The sequence below is a fragment of the Furipterus horrens genome, unplaced genomic scaffold, assembly GCF_987537825.1.
Source record: "Furipterus horrens unplaced genomic scaffold, mFurHor1.1.pri manual_scaffold_6, whole genome shotgun sequence".
Lineage (NCBI taxonomy): Eukaryota > Metazoa > Chordata > Mammalia > Chiroptera > Furipteridae > Furipterus > Furipterus horrens.
The window spans coordinates 27,315,544-27,333,666 of NW_028327176.1; the positions used below are offsets into that span (position 1 = coordinate 27,315,544).

General features: G+C 42.4%; 1 protein-coding gene across 1 annotated transcript in view; it reads right to left on the reverse strand.

The window, feature by feature from the left end:
* Positions 1-18,123, reverse strand: part of THADA (THADA armadillo repeat containing) — a 285,790-nt gene that overhangs the window by 66,944 nt on the left and 200,723 nt on the right. The gene's annotated exons all lie outside the window — the stretch shown is intronic.

The following is an 18,123-nucleotide window of genomic DNA, read 5'->3' on the forward strand; positions in this document are numbered from 1 at the left end:
GGGGGAGGCAGAATGCAGGGCAGAAAGAGTAGGGCTTCCCAGACACGTCCACAATGGCCCTAGTGTCTAGGGGACAGCAGGAGCTCTTGGGAAGTCTGTGATAAATTATTCACTTCTCCTGTCCCTTCCGGAATCCCAGTGGCTGCAGAGCTTTTTAACTGAGGACCATTCATTCAGAAAACATTTACTAAGGGACAACTAAGAGCCAGGAACAGTGCCAGTGTTTGGAAATATGAAGATGAAATGATTCAGGGACATAGTCACTGCCCTCAAGGAACTTAGAGTCCTGAATAGTGTTTTTCAAACTGTAGGTTATGACCCATTTTGTTGGTTATGAAATCAACTAGTGGGTAGCGACCAGCATAAGAGGAAGAAAGGAAAGTAGGAGGAGAGGGAAGGTTAGAGAGGAAAGAAGGGGAAGGGGAGAGCAAGCTAGGGATGGAAGGAAGGAGAAATATATAACCAGAGCATATCAAAGTAATAAAGGTAGCATCGTTTCCTTCACTTGTAAAGTCTTTGCCCAGAATGAATTTTTAATACATTTAAATGTAAGATGTAAATGCAATGATTTTAAGTAAAAATATTGATTGATTTGTTCTAACTCCTTTCTTTTTCTTTACCAGGTAATAAGCCACCACCATACATTATAGTAAATGGTATCGGTAGGGTTATGCTTGGTATCCAAAATGATGATGGGTAGGTTGAGAGAGAACATTCCTGAAATTAAGTATGCTAAATCTTGAGTAAATTCCCTTTCTGTTGCATTTTAGACTGTGCATATCTTATATAGACATTATTAAATTTCAAACCATAAGATTTCATGACTGTGTGTATACATACACATATACACACACAGCACACATTAGGTCACATGTCAAATGTATTTTTTGTTGTGAGTAGCTGTCAAAAACACTTGAAAGTCGAAAGTTGTTAGTTTAGTGGGAGAAACATACAACCAATCGCACTAGAATGTGATGAGTGCCCTGAACGAGGGGGCTGACAGAGTGAAAATCAAAGATGGTGGAAGAGGGAGCTTTTGGTGTCCCTGGATGAGTCAGGAAGTGACTTGGCAGAGAGCTGGAGAATAAAGGAGATTCTGGAATATAGCCCATGGGCAGAGTGACCACAGCAGAGGAAGCACAACATGTCCAAAGACTTGGGCACATGACATGTTTGGAGAATAACGAGAAGTGCAAAGGGGAAGAATAGCAGGAAATGATAGAGGATGAGTGAAATGCCTCAAATAGGAGAACTTAGGAATGACCTTTAAGAGCTCCAGTCCTTACTGGTATGCTCAGTGGGTTCAGCATCATCTGTAGACCTAAAGGTCACTGGTTCAATTCCTGGTCAGGGCACATGCCTAGGTTGCGGGCTTGCAAGAGACAATTGATCAATGTTTGTGTTTGTCTTTCACATCAATGTTTCTCTTTCTCTCTTTCTCCCTCCCTCCCCCTCTCTTTAAAAATAAGTAATAGTTTTGTTTTTTTTTTAAAGAGTTCTGTTTCTAACATTCATTTCTAAACAAAAAACAAAATAAAAAAACCTCCAAAGGGTTGAAGTCCCCAGTAGGACCTCATGAGCCCAATCCACACTGGAGAGCCAGGATACCCGCTCACTACTGTGAGGCCTTGGTGGGCTCCCTGGAAGGGACAGAGTGTTCACTTTGGACATACTAAACTCTTCTGGAAGGATGCACTGCCATCTTCAAAGGCCTCGAAACAGCTGTTCTGGCTTCAGGCTGCTAGTGACTATTAAGATCGCTAAGTTAAGAGACTGCACCTGGACTTCAACAGAGTCAGGGTCTAAGGTCACTCCAGTTCCTAGGGACCTACTAACCCAGAATCTTGATTAGACTCACAGCTTAACTTTACTAATCTACAAACATTTACTGAGCACCATGGGGGATATCCTACGTAGGAGGACAGAAAAAGAGAGAGAGGACGAAGTTCTGGCTTTCCAGAGCTTAGGATTTCATGTGTATGTGGGTGGGGGGAGGGTGTATGTGGAGAAAAACAAAATACACATACAGGAGGGGTCTGGAGACAGGAAAGGATCTGGCCAGAGAAAGGGAAGAAGGAATTCCAGGCGGGAGAGCTAACTGGAGCAAAGACGCAAAGGTGGGAACGTGCTTGCCACATGCGGACCAGAAAATCAAATAGGCGCAGCTGACGAGCTTGAGGGCTTCAAAAGGCCCTGGGTCTCGAGTCCTAGCAGAGGCTCATGACAACCCATTGCAGGCGCCCCCTCTGATCTTGGCTCTGCATAGGCCCGCTCCTACTCAGATCTCCTCTGCTGTCAACGACAATGAGCTGAAAGCATGGCAACCTCCCGCCACAGAGCCAGCAGTGGAGTTAATGAAGCTATGTCCCGGGGACCATCCCCAGGCCTAAAATAGGCCAGAAAGAAGACACCAGAAAAAGAGAGGGAAATGTGGGCGGGGAATAAGGGGAGGGAAGGCAGGTAATAAGTGGGGGGAAGGGAAAAGAGAAGAATAATGATGGAAGGAAAGTGGTGGTAGAGAGAGAGGGAAAACTAGTCTGTAAAATGTTTCCTCACCATGCCCTGAACCCCACCATTTGACAACATCCAGCCACACTACGTCTTTTATTTAAAACTTACTTCAAAGCCTGTCCTCTAGGAGACCTTCCCTCCGAGGACGACCTGAATGGCTGACTTGACACAGGGTATTTTGTTGACGTCCCTTTGGTCTCCCCAAGATCCCGCTGGCCATCTCTGCAGTCCCAGTTCAAGTCTCTGCAATGGTAGCTGTCTGCAGACCAGACGCTGTCTCTCCTTACATTTGGTTATAAAAGGAAGAGCCACTGCGGGTAGGAGCCAGGAGGCACTTCTTTGAAGCAGGCCACATTCCGTCACACAAATGTGGAAGTGTAAATGAAATAAAAAGAACCCCTCGCTCCCTTCTGATTTTGCTCCTTACCACAGCCCCCAGCCAAGCACCCATCATACGGCATTCTTAAGAGGAACAATGGGGGACTTGTCTAAAGCGAGATGCCGAATGGTCAGGAATTGCAGAATATATATTTTTAAACAAGTTATTTCCCCCCACTGTAACATTCAGAACTCAGGTCTGCGCGTGGGCCAGCTGGCAGCAGCACACGGGGCCTGGCTGGCTACCCGGGAGACTGCTCGTTTGCCTTGCCCTCCCCGGGGCAGGGGGGATGGCAAAGCTGCATTTTTATGTTATGCTCCAACTTCCATCCAGCCTTTCTTGGTCTGGAGCTTTTCAAGTGTTTATACTCATAACCCGCACATATAAGCTGCTCCACAGCCCTCCTACTTGGATTTTCCTTTTAAAGTGAAGCCATCTTCGTGCCCTGCTCTGGCGGTTGACCGATTTATAGGGCGTTCTTACTCAGCTGCCATGCACAAGGCAAGAGAAGAATGAGCTGTGAGTCTGTCCAGGAAGGAACCAAATGTCCCAGCCGGGCACTACAGGGCACAAGGGGCTTCCCCTGGAAAAGTTGCTTTTGTTCTTGGGGGATGGAGTCTGTGAAAGCAGAGGGCCTAAACCACTTTACCAGGGTGCTGGGTAGAAGTCAGCATGGCCCAGGCCGTCTGCAGAAGGCACCTTTCAGGTCAGGGTGGAGGCCACAGCTGCCTCTGTTTCCCTGGAAACACCACGGCTCGGGAGGAGCCCACAATCTCCACTCAGGCTCACCTGCCTTTCAGAGGGCCCCCAGGGAGCCTCCCACACCCCAGCGGCCCTCACAGTTTTCCATCTTTCTGTGAGGCATCTTTTTCTCATTAATGTACTAACACTCAAGTTATGTGCAGAGAATGAGGAAAAAGAGACCTTGTGTGGGACTTGGGATTTGTTCAAAGCCTGGGGAAACCGTTTTAGAGGGTGTATGTTTTTTATTCCTTTTATGAGAGATGCATGTTTCCCCCCCTCTGTGACTTGTTTAAAAGTAAAGTTTAATATGCTGCCAGAGAAATTGCTGGTTAATAACTTAATAAGCTATGTGCTAGGAATTATGGGAGAAAAGTAGTATCCAAGAGAACTTTTATTGTACAGTATGGGGCTTGGAGGATATATAGCTTCAGTTATTATATAAAATGCACACAGAAGTCTCCTTTCTTTTCAAACCTTACTTTCTCCCTAGAATTATAGAAAAAGATAAATACGGGAGGTGAATGAAAACTTCTAGAAGGTGCATGAGAAGTCTGCATGCAGATCACAAGGTGAGAATTTCAAACAGCATAGTCAACAGAACTGTGTTAATGGGAACTTGGCAAAGTATACACTTGGACATCAGCCCTGGCCATAATAGTAATAATGATAATAATCATATCAAGTGTACTTTATTAAAAGTTTAATCTTCAAAAAAGATTTCTGGTTTATCTTTATTAAATTCTTAAAAGAGAAGAAAAATATTATTATTTTTAAAGGCCATTATTATTCCCAGTTTTACAAATCCCCGAAGTAGCTCATATAGCTCAAGTGACCTACTCAAGATCAGGGCAGAAACCAAGAATAGAATCAAGGTTTTCCAGACAAATTGTATCTGTGTGTCCCAAACACAATCAGATGAGAAGTGAGACGCTGTACCAAACAATCGGAGTATTTTGGTTTGCAGCCACGCGCTCTGGTGCTGTGTCCTGGTAGCCAGTCTGGTGAAACACCAGGCTCCGGCACAGCTGTTTCTGTGGGGACCAACATAAAGGCCTATTTTCAACAGGGTCGATTATGTTGATAAAGACTTAATTATTTGACAATAGATATTTCCTATATTTGCCTTGCTCTTTTATATATTCACATCAGTTACTCACCATGTCCTTCCCTGCCCTCATCTATTTCATGCTGTTATTTCAGAGTGTCCCACTTTACAGATAAAAACTGAGCCCCCCGCACTCCCCCCCCCCCCAAAAAAAAAGAAAATTACAGTCCACATATCATTGCTTAAGTAGCTGAGCTGGGACCAGAACCCAGACCTGCTAAACTTGAATGTCCTCTGCCTGTCTTCAACTTCAGAAGGGGTGTTCACAGGCTAGAGGCTTTTCCATTCACTAAGTGCCTCTCAAAGTGACCTTCCCTGTAGTCACCCAGGAACAGAGGGCCTTGGGCTGGTGAGGGTCCCTTCTGGTTCAGGGAGGGAACCCTGGGATAAGCTCCTGAAGTTGTGTGGGAAGGCGGCATTTCCAGAGGCCTGCAGGTCAGTCCCTCGGCCAAGGAAGCCTGGGCATCACTGGCAGCTGAGCGCAGGAAGGACAGTGAGGCTTCGGAGGGTCTCTCTCAAAGGGTCTCTGTTGGCCCATTCCCATAAGACCAGCCCACATGCCCCACAAGGCCTCCTGGAGGCAGTCTGAAGCCTGGCCACACAGGGCAAATGTCCCAAGGCTGAGTCAGCTCAATATAAGAGGGGAAAAGCAGGAGGCCAAGTGAGGCCTCAAGAAGCCCTCCCACCAAGGCTGCGTGTTACCTGAAGGCCTGCCCTCACAGTTACTGACTTCAGTTAAAGGCACTGTCTCCAAAAGATCACTACTAAAAAACAGTTGTATGACCCAGGAGAATGAACTTATTCACATATTAGTAATAACGTGTTAGCATGATGTGTTGGTCAGATCAAGCAGCAGTCAGCCAGCTGAGAGTGGATTTCTGAGGAAAGAGGACCTAGAGTAGCTAAGTTATGATGGCCAGAACGCCTAGAGCATGGGTCCCTGTCTAAGGAGGGCGGCTCTAGAGAGAGGGTCTTGGGCAGCCCAAGGCATGGGGTTGCAGTATTTTCTATGAGGATGATCAGGCTGCATGGAGGAAGAAAGAGGATTAAGAGGCAGAAAATAAATTTGTTACATCTCTAATTTGGGCTGTCTCCAGAGCCAGCTACATCTGTCAAGTAGGAAGAAATCACCTGCCCCCTTGTGTTTATTTCCTCATCTACAAATACTGGTTTGGATTAGATCCTGGTTTTGGAATAGGGAGTCAGAGTGCTACTTTTAGTCTCTTTTGGGGCTCCCAATGGGTGAGAGGCCATGCGGGTGGGCCTCCAGGCCCCTTCCTAGCTTGCACTGTATTTCCTGTCTCTTCTATCTTCAACACCTGGAACTTCCACTTAAGCTTCTGTTTGAAGGAAGGATTCCACGGGATTAGATGATCGCTAAATTTCCCTTCTATAAATTCTGTGGTTCTATGGTCCTCTTAGCAGCATTTCTTTTCCCATTCCTAGCTGCCCAGGTATGCAACAGGGGCTTCCAGGTGACAGAGAGCTGGTGGATTGCTACTAGGAACGGGTGGAAATTTTGTTGATCGTTGGGAGAGGCTGGAAAGATTTAATACACTCCCCAGTGTATCTCTTGTGCATGGAGACAGAGCCTATTTGCCAATGTAAGCCTGAGTTTATTGACTTCCTTTTAACTCTTGGATCAAATCCAAATTCTTTTGGCTGACATTTAAGGCCTGCCACAACTGGTCTCTTATCAAATCTTATACTGCTCTCCAAAACACACCATGTCTTCTTTAGCTCTATCCCCTCACTGGCCCACAATATATCACATGCATTCTCTACAGTATGGCATTGCATATATTGTCCACCATCTTGAACTGCTCTTTCCCAACACTTCTGATTTTAAATCACACCCATGCTTTAAGATCTATATCAAATACCTACCTACCCTAGAAAGCCTTCCCCAACTGTCCAGGTCCACATTCTTTTCTGAGGTCTTGTGCTTATTATATGTACTATAGAATTAGAAATTCGATATGAATGTCACATAGATAAAAGCTTTTTTTTCAGCTAGATTGGACCATAACTAAACTCTGATAATAGAGACCTTTTTACATATGACTAAAGTGGTTCCCACAAGAGGAGCAGCATACTAAGATTCCTTCCTTTGTACTTGGACGAGACCATCACAATTTACTTAGCAATGTACGCTATATACCAGTATAACCTCACTCATTCTCCAGTCTAAGAAAATTAACCTTAACTAACAGTTAAATCTCACTCAGCCTTTAAAGACTTCTCCCTTCTCCTAGAAGACTTCCTTGATATTGTGCCCTCCACAAGCTGGCTCCTATAATACACTCTGGCCTCAATACAGCATTTACCAAATTCTTACTTACTTACTTACTTACTTACAGTTAATCAGATCCATACCTGCCCTGACTAGGTAGCTCAGTTGGTTAGAGTATCATCTCAATATGCCAAGGTTGTGGGATTGATCCCCAGTGAGGGCACCTACAAGAATCAACCAATGAATGCATCAATAAATGGAATGACAAAATTGATGTTTCTCTTTCTCTCTCTTCCTCCTCTCCCTTTCTCTAAAATCAATAAATGAAAATTTTAAAAAAAAATCCATACCTGTCTTATATACTTGGTTTTTGAAGTAGGGACAATATCATTCATCTCTATATTCCCCACTGGGCCTTGCTTTGTACTGTTTGTGAATCTGAACCGGCTTGGATTCATTGGGAATGGCTCAATGAAGGTAACCAAAGTGCTGATTTATGCAAAAGATGGAACATGTTACATGCAAGGGGAGAAAATCCACTGTATTAGAGTTTTACATAATATTACGAGAATGTGTTGAGGACACCGAAAACCTGAACTCCCTTGAAAGCTGGGCAATGACAACACTGCCCAGATTTCCCAACAGCAACACCCCAATAGGCTAAGAGCTGCAAGTGGAGCAAGACAGAGTATTTCTGAGCTCTTTATCAAATTAATAACCAACTCCAGGTTAGGTTTGCAGATTTCTATATTCAAAAGTAGAAAGTTATCAGCAGCTGGGAATTGAATTCTTGATGTGGAGTTGCATAAAAGGGCTATTTTTATTTCTCACTGCAGTATGAAGAAACTTTTATCTTGGGCAACGTACTCAAAGGCTCAGTTTAATACACTGACCACTTCTGACTGCTCTTACCCAACTAATTTCCATAAGCTCAGCCTGTCAACAAGAAATAGCTCATATATCCTCATGCTTCACTTCTTGTCAAACAGCTTATTCCTTTAAGACTCGACATACTTTAAGAAAGTACTATCTGATGAAAATGTTTAGTACCTTGTCCATTGGCCTGGGTTAAAATATGCTAACTTAATGTTTCTCTCTGTTTTTAAAAAATACAAACAGGATCTCATCCAGTGATATCATGACCTTAAACATTCCTGAGAAGTGTGAAAGGGAAGCGAACAAATGTCAACAAGCTCGGGTCTAAAATACACCAACTGCATTTCTCTCATCATTCAAATATGCATGAAGCTCAAGAAGATTTTGGGCTGAGTTGGATGATTAAAAAGGGGTTCTAATGAGAATCTTCCTTTCCAATAAAATCTTGGGGTTGAAAGAAAAGCAATTTTAAAAAGGAGGTAGAGGAAAGTACTGGGAAAACTTTTATTTTTGATAAAAAAGAAAAAGAAAGTGTGAAGAAGAAACAAACCAAAAGCAAAACCCAACCCCCAGCAATGCCTGGAAACTTGCTATGTAACTAACCATCCCTGCTCAGACTTGCTTCCCTTAACGTTTTGGCAGGGACCACAAATTGGTAGCTTTAAAAATGCCACATGATCATCTGAATGCTTTAACAATCCTTGACTGGATTTATTTCAACGGCATGGGAGTAACAGCAACCTGCAGCTGTGGCAAAGTACTGAGGGCTCTATTTCAAGTACAGTGGTTACGAAAGAAGGACCTCTTCCTTTGGGAGGGGACCAGTCGAAGAGACATGAGGGATTTGGGGAAGGGCTAAGGGACAGTGGGAAAATGGAATCAGACCTAAACCCTAGTATTCCTGCTTGGGAAGAGTGGTATCTTCTGTGAATAAATCTGGTGGTTAGAAAATAAATGCTGTCTTCATCTGTAAAGCAAAACAGAATCCTAAACCAGAACTTCTGCATCTGGCCACAGACTCCCCTGGGGAAGAACCGGGATTGCCACACACAAGAAAGCAAGCCCTTGCTTTGTCTCTATAAGCATATTTTTCTTACACATTTAAATCCACAGGCCCTCAAGGAGCACACCACTCAGCTTAGTGGGGACCAGTAAGTAAGAGAGATAATGGGAAGAACAGATGAGAGTATGGATAAGGGGTGGACAGGGAAGGAGATGTTGAAATGACTGGAAGTGTATTAGAGCAATGGAGGGGCAGATGAAGAGCTCATGCTGGGGTGAACTGGGAGTGTCAGGAGAACAGAGGGGGAGGCTGTATAGGAAAAGGGATGAACCATAAAGCTAATAATTTTTGCAAATAAGAACTTGGGGTAACAAATTAGGTCTAGTACAAAGAGTAGGCCTTCAATGAACATTAGCTCTCTCTACCATCTCTGCCCTCACCCCAATCAGCACTGTTTTATTCAAAAATTTATTTCCAAGGTCACTTTCCTCATAACCTTGGGACCTGTTCTTGTATTCCTGAGAGCCTGTTTTTCTCACCAGAATATCAGACTGTTATTTTTCAAAATGATACTCACTGCATGCCAACAAAGCATTGGTCCTACCCCAGGCACTGAGGCCACTGGGATGGGTGCCCAGACAAGGGAGTGTGGACTCCCCAGGAGAGCACTGGGGCTCTGCAGCCCCTCAGTGCAGGTCACCCCAGGTGGACAGAGAAAGGATTCGAGAATGACCCCGTCAATAGCCTCAGCCCTATCCTGCGGCTCCAAGCGCCAGTCACAAGCCCTTGAGAATGAGAGTGTAAAGCATTTAAAAGAGGGGGCTGGATGATCACAGTGCCTGGTACACTGACCCTGGACCCTCAAAATTACAGACTCTGTCCCATAATCAGCAGCATTGGAATCGCCTGGGAGCTTGTCAGAAATGTGGGATCTCAGGCCCCATCCCAGACTGACTGAATGAGTCTTCATTTTGGGAGATCCCCAGGTGATTCACGTGGATATCATGGTCTGAGAAGCACTGCTCTAAAGAATGTGTAAGTAGCCACCATTCAAAGCCTCGACATAAAAACACTGCCTGGACAGATGGAGACGTGGTTCAGTAGAAAGAGCCAGGCAAGCACCAGGGAGCTAAGTCCTCAACAAATGACTGCTATTGTCAGGCAGAATCTTACCCCTGGTCAGCCGTGTGGACACAGACAAATACTTGGTCTCTCTGGGTTGCACTTCCCCATATACATGGGGATGGGAGTGGATTATTATCAACTTCAAGATTCTTTCTGTACTGAAGTTCTAGGTCTATGATACTGTTTGAAAAGAGACTCTTGGTTTGTTGCCTTTGCTACACTGACGTAGTGGTTTAAATAGCTGCAATATTTAATATAGCCTAGAATACAGCGGATCTCAATAGTATTTGTTGAATGATAAAGTATAGTCTATTCTATTTAAGCATCCCCTCAGAAAGTGAAAATGGGCCATGAACTTCCAGGACAATCAATCACACCAGAGTACCAGGTTTAAATGGCACTTTCGGGAGCAACTGACATAACTTGAAATAAATTGCTAAGGTAGCTTTTAAGTAACCAACCTCAGAAATTCACCCATTTGTGAAACAACTGTATGGCCCCTCATACTGGCTTATCTGTGCAACTAAAGTTTTAATGGCTACATCTCCTGGGTAGCAGGCTAGAACACACTCAATCCATCTTTCCCAAACGAATCACTGGCCTCAGAAGAAAGATACAAGTGCCCTCTAGCATGATTTTTATTTTACCCAATACTTACTCATCCTTGATCCTCTCCCTCAGGGCGATGGGAGACACAAGAATGCACAAGAAAACATGAGCAGTTCTCAATCAGACTGCATTTTAGAAACTCCCAGAGAGTTTTAAAAATACCACTGCTTGGGACTCACCCTAAACCAAACAATCAGACATTCTGGAGGTTGGATCTGGCACCAGTAGGTTTGAGAACCTCTCCAGATGATTCTAATGTGCAGCCATCAGCCAATCTGGTACTTGATAAACGCCAATAGCAAGGGTCACAAACTCTTCATCCTGTGGGAGCTCAGCAGATAACCTTTGAGAGAAGTTAGCTCTGGTCTGCTGCAGCCCTGTGGGAATTTGGCCTGGTATTGCTGGATCTTCCAGGTTTTCAAAAGAAGCTAGAAAATCTGAGTTACTGTAAAATTTCCTGAATTTAAAAGTACCAGCAACTGAAGTCAAACAAAACATGTCTATGGTCAGCTTGATCTAGACGCACTGTCAGTCTGGCTTCTCCGGTTGAGGGGCCACAATATACCCAGGCTGGGGCACTGCCCCAGGGACGCCCCAGGAGGAGACTCTTCATTAGACTGATACAATTAAATGCTGAAGTATGGCAGCTTCCATACTGAAACGCAGGAAGTAAATGTTGAAAAAATATCTATATTGTTTTGACTTATCTGTTAACTCACGCCAAGCTGAAATGCTGACTAAACTGGGTGTCTTACCCACAGGGTTCGTCCCCAATTGTTTCACTGTAGTAACGTGGATTTTCTTATACTAAGGGAGATTTGAGATCAGTTAATGAAATATTTACGAATCTGCTAAACAGAGCTTGGCACACAGAAGGCATCCAAAAAGCAAACATTTCCTTAACCTAATCTTTAAAATCTTAGTAAAATACTGATGGAGGTGTCCCATCCACTGTTGGTGGAAAGATAAACTGACACACACATGTCTTTTGGAATTCAATATGGCAGTGTATATCAAGACCCTTAAAAACTTTCATATTCTTGTGATTAACTTATTCTACTATTGGGCATCAAACCTAAGGTAATAACCTAATACACAATCACTTCAAATCTCCCTCTCTCTTCCCAACCCCCTCTCTCACACATGCACACACACACAATCACAAAGATTTTCACTAGAGTGTTATTTATGACATCAAAAATGGAAAACAAAAGGGCCAGCAATGGAACAAAGGTTAGGGAAACTTAATGACTGACAAAAAATGCTACTTTAACAAATATTTTCAAAGATTTTTTTCTAATTTAAAAACAGGCAAAAGTATTTTACTTTTAGAGATGCACAGGTGGTAAAAGTAGGAAGAAAAGCAAGGGAATAGTATCATAAAAAGTCAGGACAATGATAACCTCAGAGGAATGATATGGTACAAAGAGTTTTAAAAATATTTGTCATTAAAATGTTTTTAAAAATGGTGATAAAGTATACATAACATAAAATTTACCATCTTAACCATGTTAAGTGTACAATTCAAGTGTTGATCACATTCACATTCACACTGTCATACAACCAATCTCCAGAACTCTTTTCATTCTACAACACTAAAACTCCATACCCATTAAACACTAACTCCTCATTCCTCCCCGCTCCCTACTCCCCAGCCCCTGGCAACCGCCATTCTACTTTCTGTCTCCACGAATCTGATTACTTTGGGTGCCTCATATAAGTGGAATCATATAGTACTTGTCCTTTTGTGACTGGCTTATTTCACTTTGCATAATATCTTCAAGGTTCATCCATGTTGTAGCATGTGTTAGAATTTCCTTCCTTTTTAAGGCTGAACAATGTTCCATTGTCCATATATATACTACATTTTGTTTATCCGTGCATCCATCAATGGACACTTGGGTTACTTCTACATTTTAGCTATGGCAAATAGTGAAGAATAATATTGTGAATGTACAAATCTCTCTTCCAAGACTCTGCTTTCAATTCATTTAAAATATACCCAGACGTGGAATTGCTACATCATACATTAATTATATTTTTAATTTTTTGAGGAAATGCCATAATGTTTTCTATAGTGACTACATAATATAGAATTTTTAATAATATTAGTAAATGCTTTCATGATACTATTAAGTGAAAAAAGTAAACTGTAACTTAAATATATAGTATAACCTCAACTACATAAAAAAGGTATAAGGAAGAAGATGAAGTAACTACAAACATAAAACTATGAACCAATACAATAGCAGTTTTCACTGGGTGTTGGTAAGATTAGACTTATAGTTTCATTCAAATTTCATACTATGATAAGCATGTACAACACTTACAATCAAAAAAAATTTAGTAGGATATATTTTTCTTCCTGGTCATCACATCATCCATTGTATAGTCTGGTAGTCCATTCAGTTAACCACATTTACTGAAAGAAAAGCACACACACACACACGCACACTTATTTTTTTCTTTTCAGGACCAAAGGAGACACTAGATAACCAAATTGATATATACATTTTAAACCTGATACAAATGGCATATGAGGGAAAAGAGAGAAAGTGAAGTGACTGGCAAGGGGGCGAGTGCTGGGGAGAGAGCTTCCTCTTGGATAACCTCCAGGATCCAGGCAGAGGCACTGTCCCCTCTCTGAGTCCTCCTTGTACACAGAGCCACAAAGTGGTGAAACAGGTTGCCCCGCCCTAGCAACTACCTAAGGCTCTTCCCTACACAATTTATAGGTGCCTTTTCTACAACAGGCCATGCTATACCAACAAAGAGTCAAAGCAGCTCTATCTAATACACAGAAACAAACACAGGGAGGCTGCCAAATTGAGGAGACAAAGAAATATGGCCTAGATGAAAGAACAGAATAAAACTCCAGAAAAAGAACTAAACAAAACCGACATAACCAGCCTATCAGATGCAGAGTTCAAAACACTGGTTATCAGGATGCTCAAACAAATCATTGCATACTGCAACAGCATAAAAAGGACCCAGGCAGAAATGAAGTCTGCATTAAATGAAATAAAGAAAAATCCACAAGGAACCAATAGTGGAGGGTATGAAGCCGAGATTCAAATCAACGATTTAGAACATAAGGAAGAAAAAAGCATTCAATCAGAACAGCAAGAAGAAAAAATAATTAAAAAACAAACAAACGAGAATAGAATAAGAAGCCTCTGGGACAACTTTAAATGTACCAACATCTGAATCACAGGGATGCCAGAAGAAGTGGAAGAGCAAAAAATTGAAAACTTATTTGAAAAAATAATGAAAGAAAACCTCCCTAATTTGGTGAAGGAAATAGACATACAAGTCCAGGAAGCACAGAGAGTCCCAAACAAGCTAGACCCAAAGAGTACCACACCTAGACACATCATAATTAAAATGCCAAAGGTTAAAAATAAAGAGAGAATCTTAAAAGCAACAAGACAAAAGCTGTTGGTTACCTACAAAGGAATTCTCATAAGACTGTCAGCTGATTTCTTAAAAGAAACTCTGCAGGCAGGAAGGGACTGGCAAGAAGTATTCAAAGTTATGAAAAGCAAGGACCTGCAACCTAGATTACTCTATCCAGCAAAGCTATCACTTAGAATTGAAGGGCAGATAAAATGCTTCCCAGACAAGGTAAAATTTATAATAAAGTTCATCATCGCCAAATCATTATTAAATGAAATGTTAAAGGAAACTGTATAAGAAACAGAAGATCAAAACTATGAATATTAAAATGGCAATAAAGCACAACTATTAGCAACTTAATCTAAAAAACAAACTAGTCCAACAAGCAGAACAGGAACAGAATCATAGATATGGAGATCATTTGGGGGGGTTTCAGCTGGGAGGGGGAAGGAGGATAATGGGGGAAAAGAAGGAAGGATTAAGAAGCATAATTGGTAGGTACAAAATATACAGGGAGATGTTAAGAACAGTACAGGAAATGGAGAAACCAAAGAACTTATGTGTATGACCCATGGACATGAACTAAGGGAGGGGCTGGGTGGAGGGAATGGGGGTACCGGTTGGAGGGGAGCAAAGGAGGAAAAATTGGGACAACTGTAATAGCATAATCAATAAATATATATTTAAAAAAAAAAGGTTTTAAGCCCAATATAATACAAAGTTTCTCAAAGTAAATAAATCTTTTCTCCTCTCAGTTCTACTTGACAGGGTTTTTAAAAAAGTCCTTCCTATTCAGGCAGAGCCTGTGATCTAGGTGGGACAGCGGCAGACAGTGCCCCATCAGCGACTGCGCCCACTCCTCCTCCACGGTGCCCACAGCCAGGCTCTGGGACAGCAGTTGACCCCTATTCTCACTCAGTTTCTGGCCTGGGCAGCTCAGTTTTCCTTCAATGGTTGGTAAACTGCCTTTGCACCATGAGAGAGACAGTAAACTGGATTGAGGAGGGAGGAATGGAGGAAAAAGGGGAAGGAAGGGACTTGAAGGATTAATGAGCTGATTTCTATAAAGGCTTTGACGTCTTGGAATGAAAAGCGGCCTGTAAGAGCAGAAGCCCAGTCCTCTACTCAGACCATGTTGCCAGCTGGCCATTCATCACCAAAAATTCCCCAATAACTCCATGGCTATTGCTTAATCACCTCATATAAATCCCTATTAATCTTGCAAAGTCAAAACACAAATATATGACAAAAGTCTTTATTTTATGTGCCCTAATTTCAGGGTCAAATTTTTAAAACTGCATTGGTTATCCAATGGCTCCAATGAACTTAAAAACAAAACACAACAGAAAAAAAACCCTTCTTTGGGAATAAAAGGACAAATAAATGACACCCTCACTAATGTTTTTGTACTTATTGGACTGAATGAACTCAGGCTAATGATCAAATAAACTGTGGAGGAAAAAAGGTGTTGGTGCTAAAATTTAAACCAACTTTTTTTCTTTTTTTTTTGCAATAATATTAATGTTTCATAGCTTATCCTCAAAAGATACAGAAAGTCCTCACTAGGCACAAAGGAATATTTATTCCTCTTTCATGTGTAAATTGTTAGGGACATAAAGGAGCCTCTTCACTAGTGGAATCTGGAACACTGTGCATTGTAGTGTCTTTCATGGGAAAGGCAGGTGAGAACGCAAAGACAGGGGTTGGCTTTGAGAAGGGCCCACGAGGACCCAGAATGGGCTCCTGTGAGCAAGGAGCTGTTAGTGCAGACAAACACCTCCTGTAGCAGCACTCTCAGAGGACCTCACGAACAGGGCAAGCATGTGAGAGACCAAAGCTTCTTCACTTACATCCAGTTAGACTTCCTTATTCAGAAACCTCAAGGTTATTGTGTCAATGATGTGAATAATGCAGGAAAACCGATCCATGGCTTTAGAACGCATGGTGTTCTGGCAATACGTTTTCCTCCCAAACTTTACTTTAGACTCTAAACACATCCTGATTAATATGGTAAAGAGTGTTGGGTAATAAGAGGAAGCCTGGTGTTCAGAACCATCTACAGACCACCCACAGTTCACACTTGGATAATAAAGTGTTGACTGTACTGGAAATATAAAAAGTGGCTTTCCTGGACTCTCAGCAAGCAAGGTGGAAACCCAGTGAATTGAAGTGATTCATGCCTTTGTTTTCTAGGGCTGGAAAATCATGGAGAAAAATCAGAGAAGTGGGTGGGGGTGATGATGATGAAAAGCCTGATTAGAAAATTGCAACAGGAACCACAGGGAAGGTTAAAAGAGGCCAGGAGGACTTCTCCAGCTCAAGAGGAGGCTTATGGCAGCTTTGTCATCCATCGTCAGGCATTGCACAACATGAAGGTCTGTTCAGACGGCTGGCCTGTTCCTCTCTCTCCTCCTTCCTATCCAAACAGATGGAACAAGCTCATGAAGCCAGTGGATGATGAATTTCTGTAAAATCCATGAAAGGGTAGCAAGCTATGGGGGCAGAAACTCCTTCCTTACGGAACTTTAAGAAGAGATTTAGTATTTTGTCTTGCACCAGTCCAGGCTGGAAGCAAGGGTTTCAAGCCCTGACATCCTGATAACCTAGAAATAATAGCCGAAGGATCTCGTCCACAAATTGGTAAACACTTAAGAGCACAAATGTGATCAGGGTTCCCTGTTCTGAAAAAAAAGCATCTGGGGGAAGCTGTCTAAAAGCCACACAGAAAGCAAATGATACTAGGCTCATGGAAGTGGTTTATGGTCAGTCGACTCGTCCTCTTTAAATAAAAGAGAGAGAACAAAAACTGGACTAAAAACCATCACTCACTTTATTGGTGTTTCAGACATTGAAGAATTTCCCCATCAATACCCCTGCCCAAAGCTATAGGTGCTTAGAAAAACTGAGGACTCACGTTGTCCGCACACTGAGAAGCCCTTCACTGGCTCTTTCATCTAAAGGTTTCCTTTAAGGGTTTTCATGATGTGGTCCAAGTATTTCTTCAGCTTCATTTTCTGCCACATGTACCTTATACTCATACCAGAAGAGCTCTTTATAGTTCCCCACACTCACCATGCCATTTCATAATACCATGCCTTAGCCTGTGACATTACCTGAGCCTGGAGTTGGAGTGTTCCTCTGTGCCCCGGTCACTAGCAAAATTCTACTCAGCTCCGGAAGGGTGCAACATTGGGTCCCCCCTGCCCCTCCTCTGGGCTACTTCTGTACTTACTATATACATTTATTATCACACTTACCATACTGGATGAAAATTATTTACACATCTTTCTCATCTCCTGGATGTGAGGTCCTTGAAGCTGGGACCAGTTCTTCTATACAGTATTCCCTCACTTATCACAGGTATTACGTTCTAGACGCCCCCCTCCCCCCCGCGAAGTAGGAACCTTACATTTATTCTACACTCTTAAACCTAAGTAACTTTAACACCATACGTATACAGTGCCACAAAATCCCGCGATATAGCGAAAAATCTGCGATAAATAATTAAGCATAATATTTTAAAAAATCCCCTGATACAGTGAGGCCGCATTAAGTGAACCGCGATTAGAGAGGGACTACTGTATCTGCATCCCTACCTCTCCTAACACAAAGGCTAGTGTGTAGCCTGTGCTCAACAATACTTTGTTGAATTACACTGAGTTGCAGGCCTCATAATGTTCATCACTTGCCTCACCATGTAACATGGGAAGCCCAACAAAAGTGAACAGAAGCATATATTTAAAAAAGAGAGAGAGAGAGAGACTGCTATGTTAGACAACCAATATACTGATTCTTAATCAAACATAACATATTAGAGCATGGATGTGGTAGCATGTGGTCCTCCACTAGACCTACTCTGCTGGGACTTACAGAGGACATACCGAGGGGTTCTTGTAGTAACACTGTCCTCCCAATATCAGAGTCCTGCGACCTGGATTTTGAACAGTGTTACAGAGAGGATTTCGTATGTAGTAAATGGAAAATGTCCTAAGTTCTAGAATAAGCTAACAATGGCAAGGATGAAAAAAGAATGTATTCACCCTTCTTTGCCTTGCTTGTTCAAGCTACTCTACTTAAAATGGCAATGATCATGTCTTCTTATTCACACCTCATCTGTCCTTCAGCGTCTGGTCAAGTCTTAC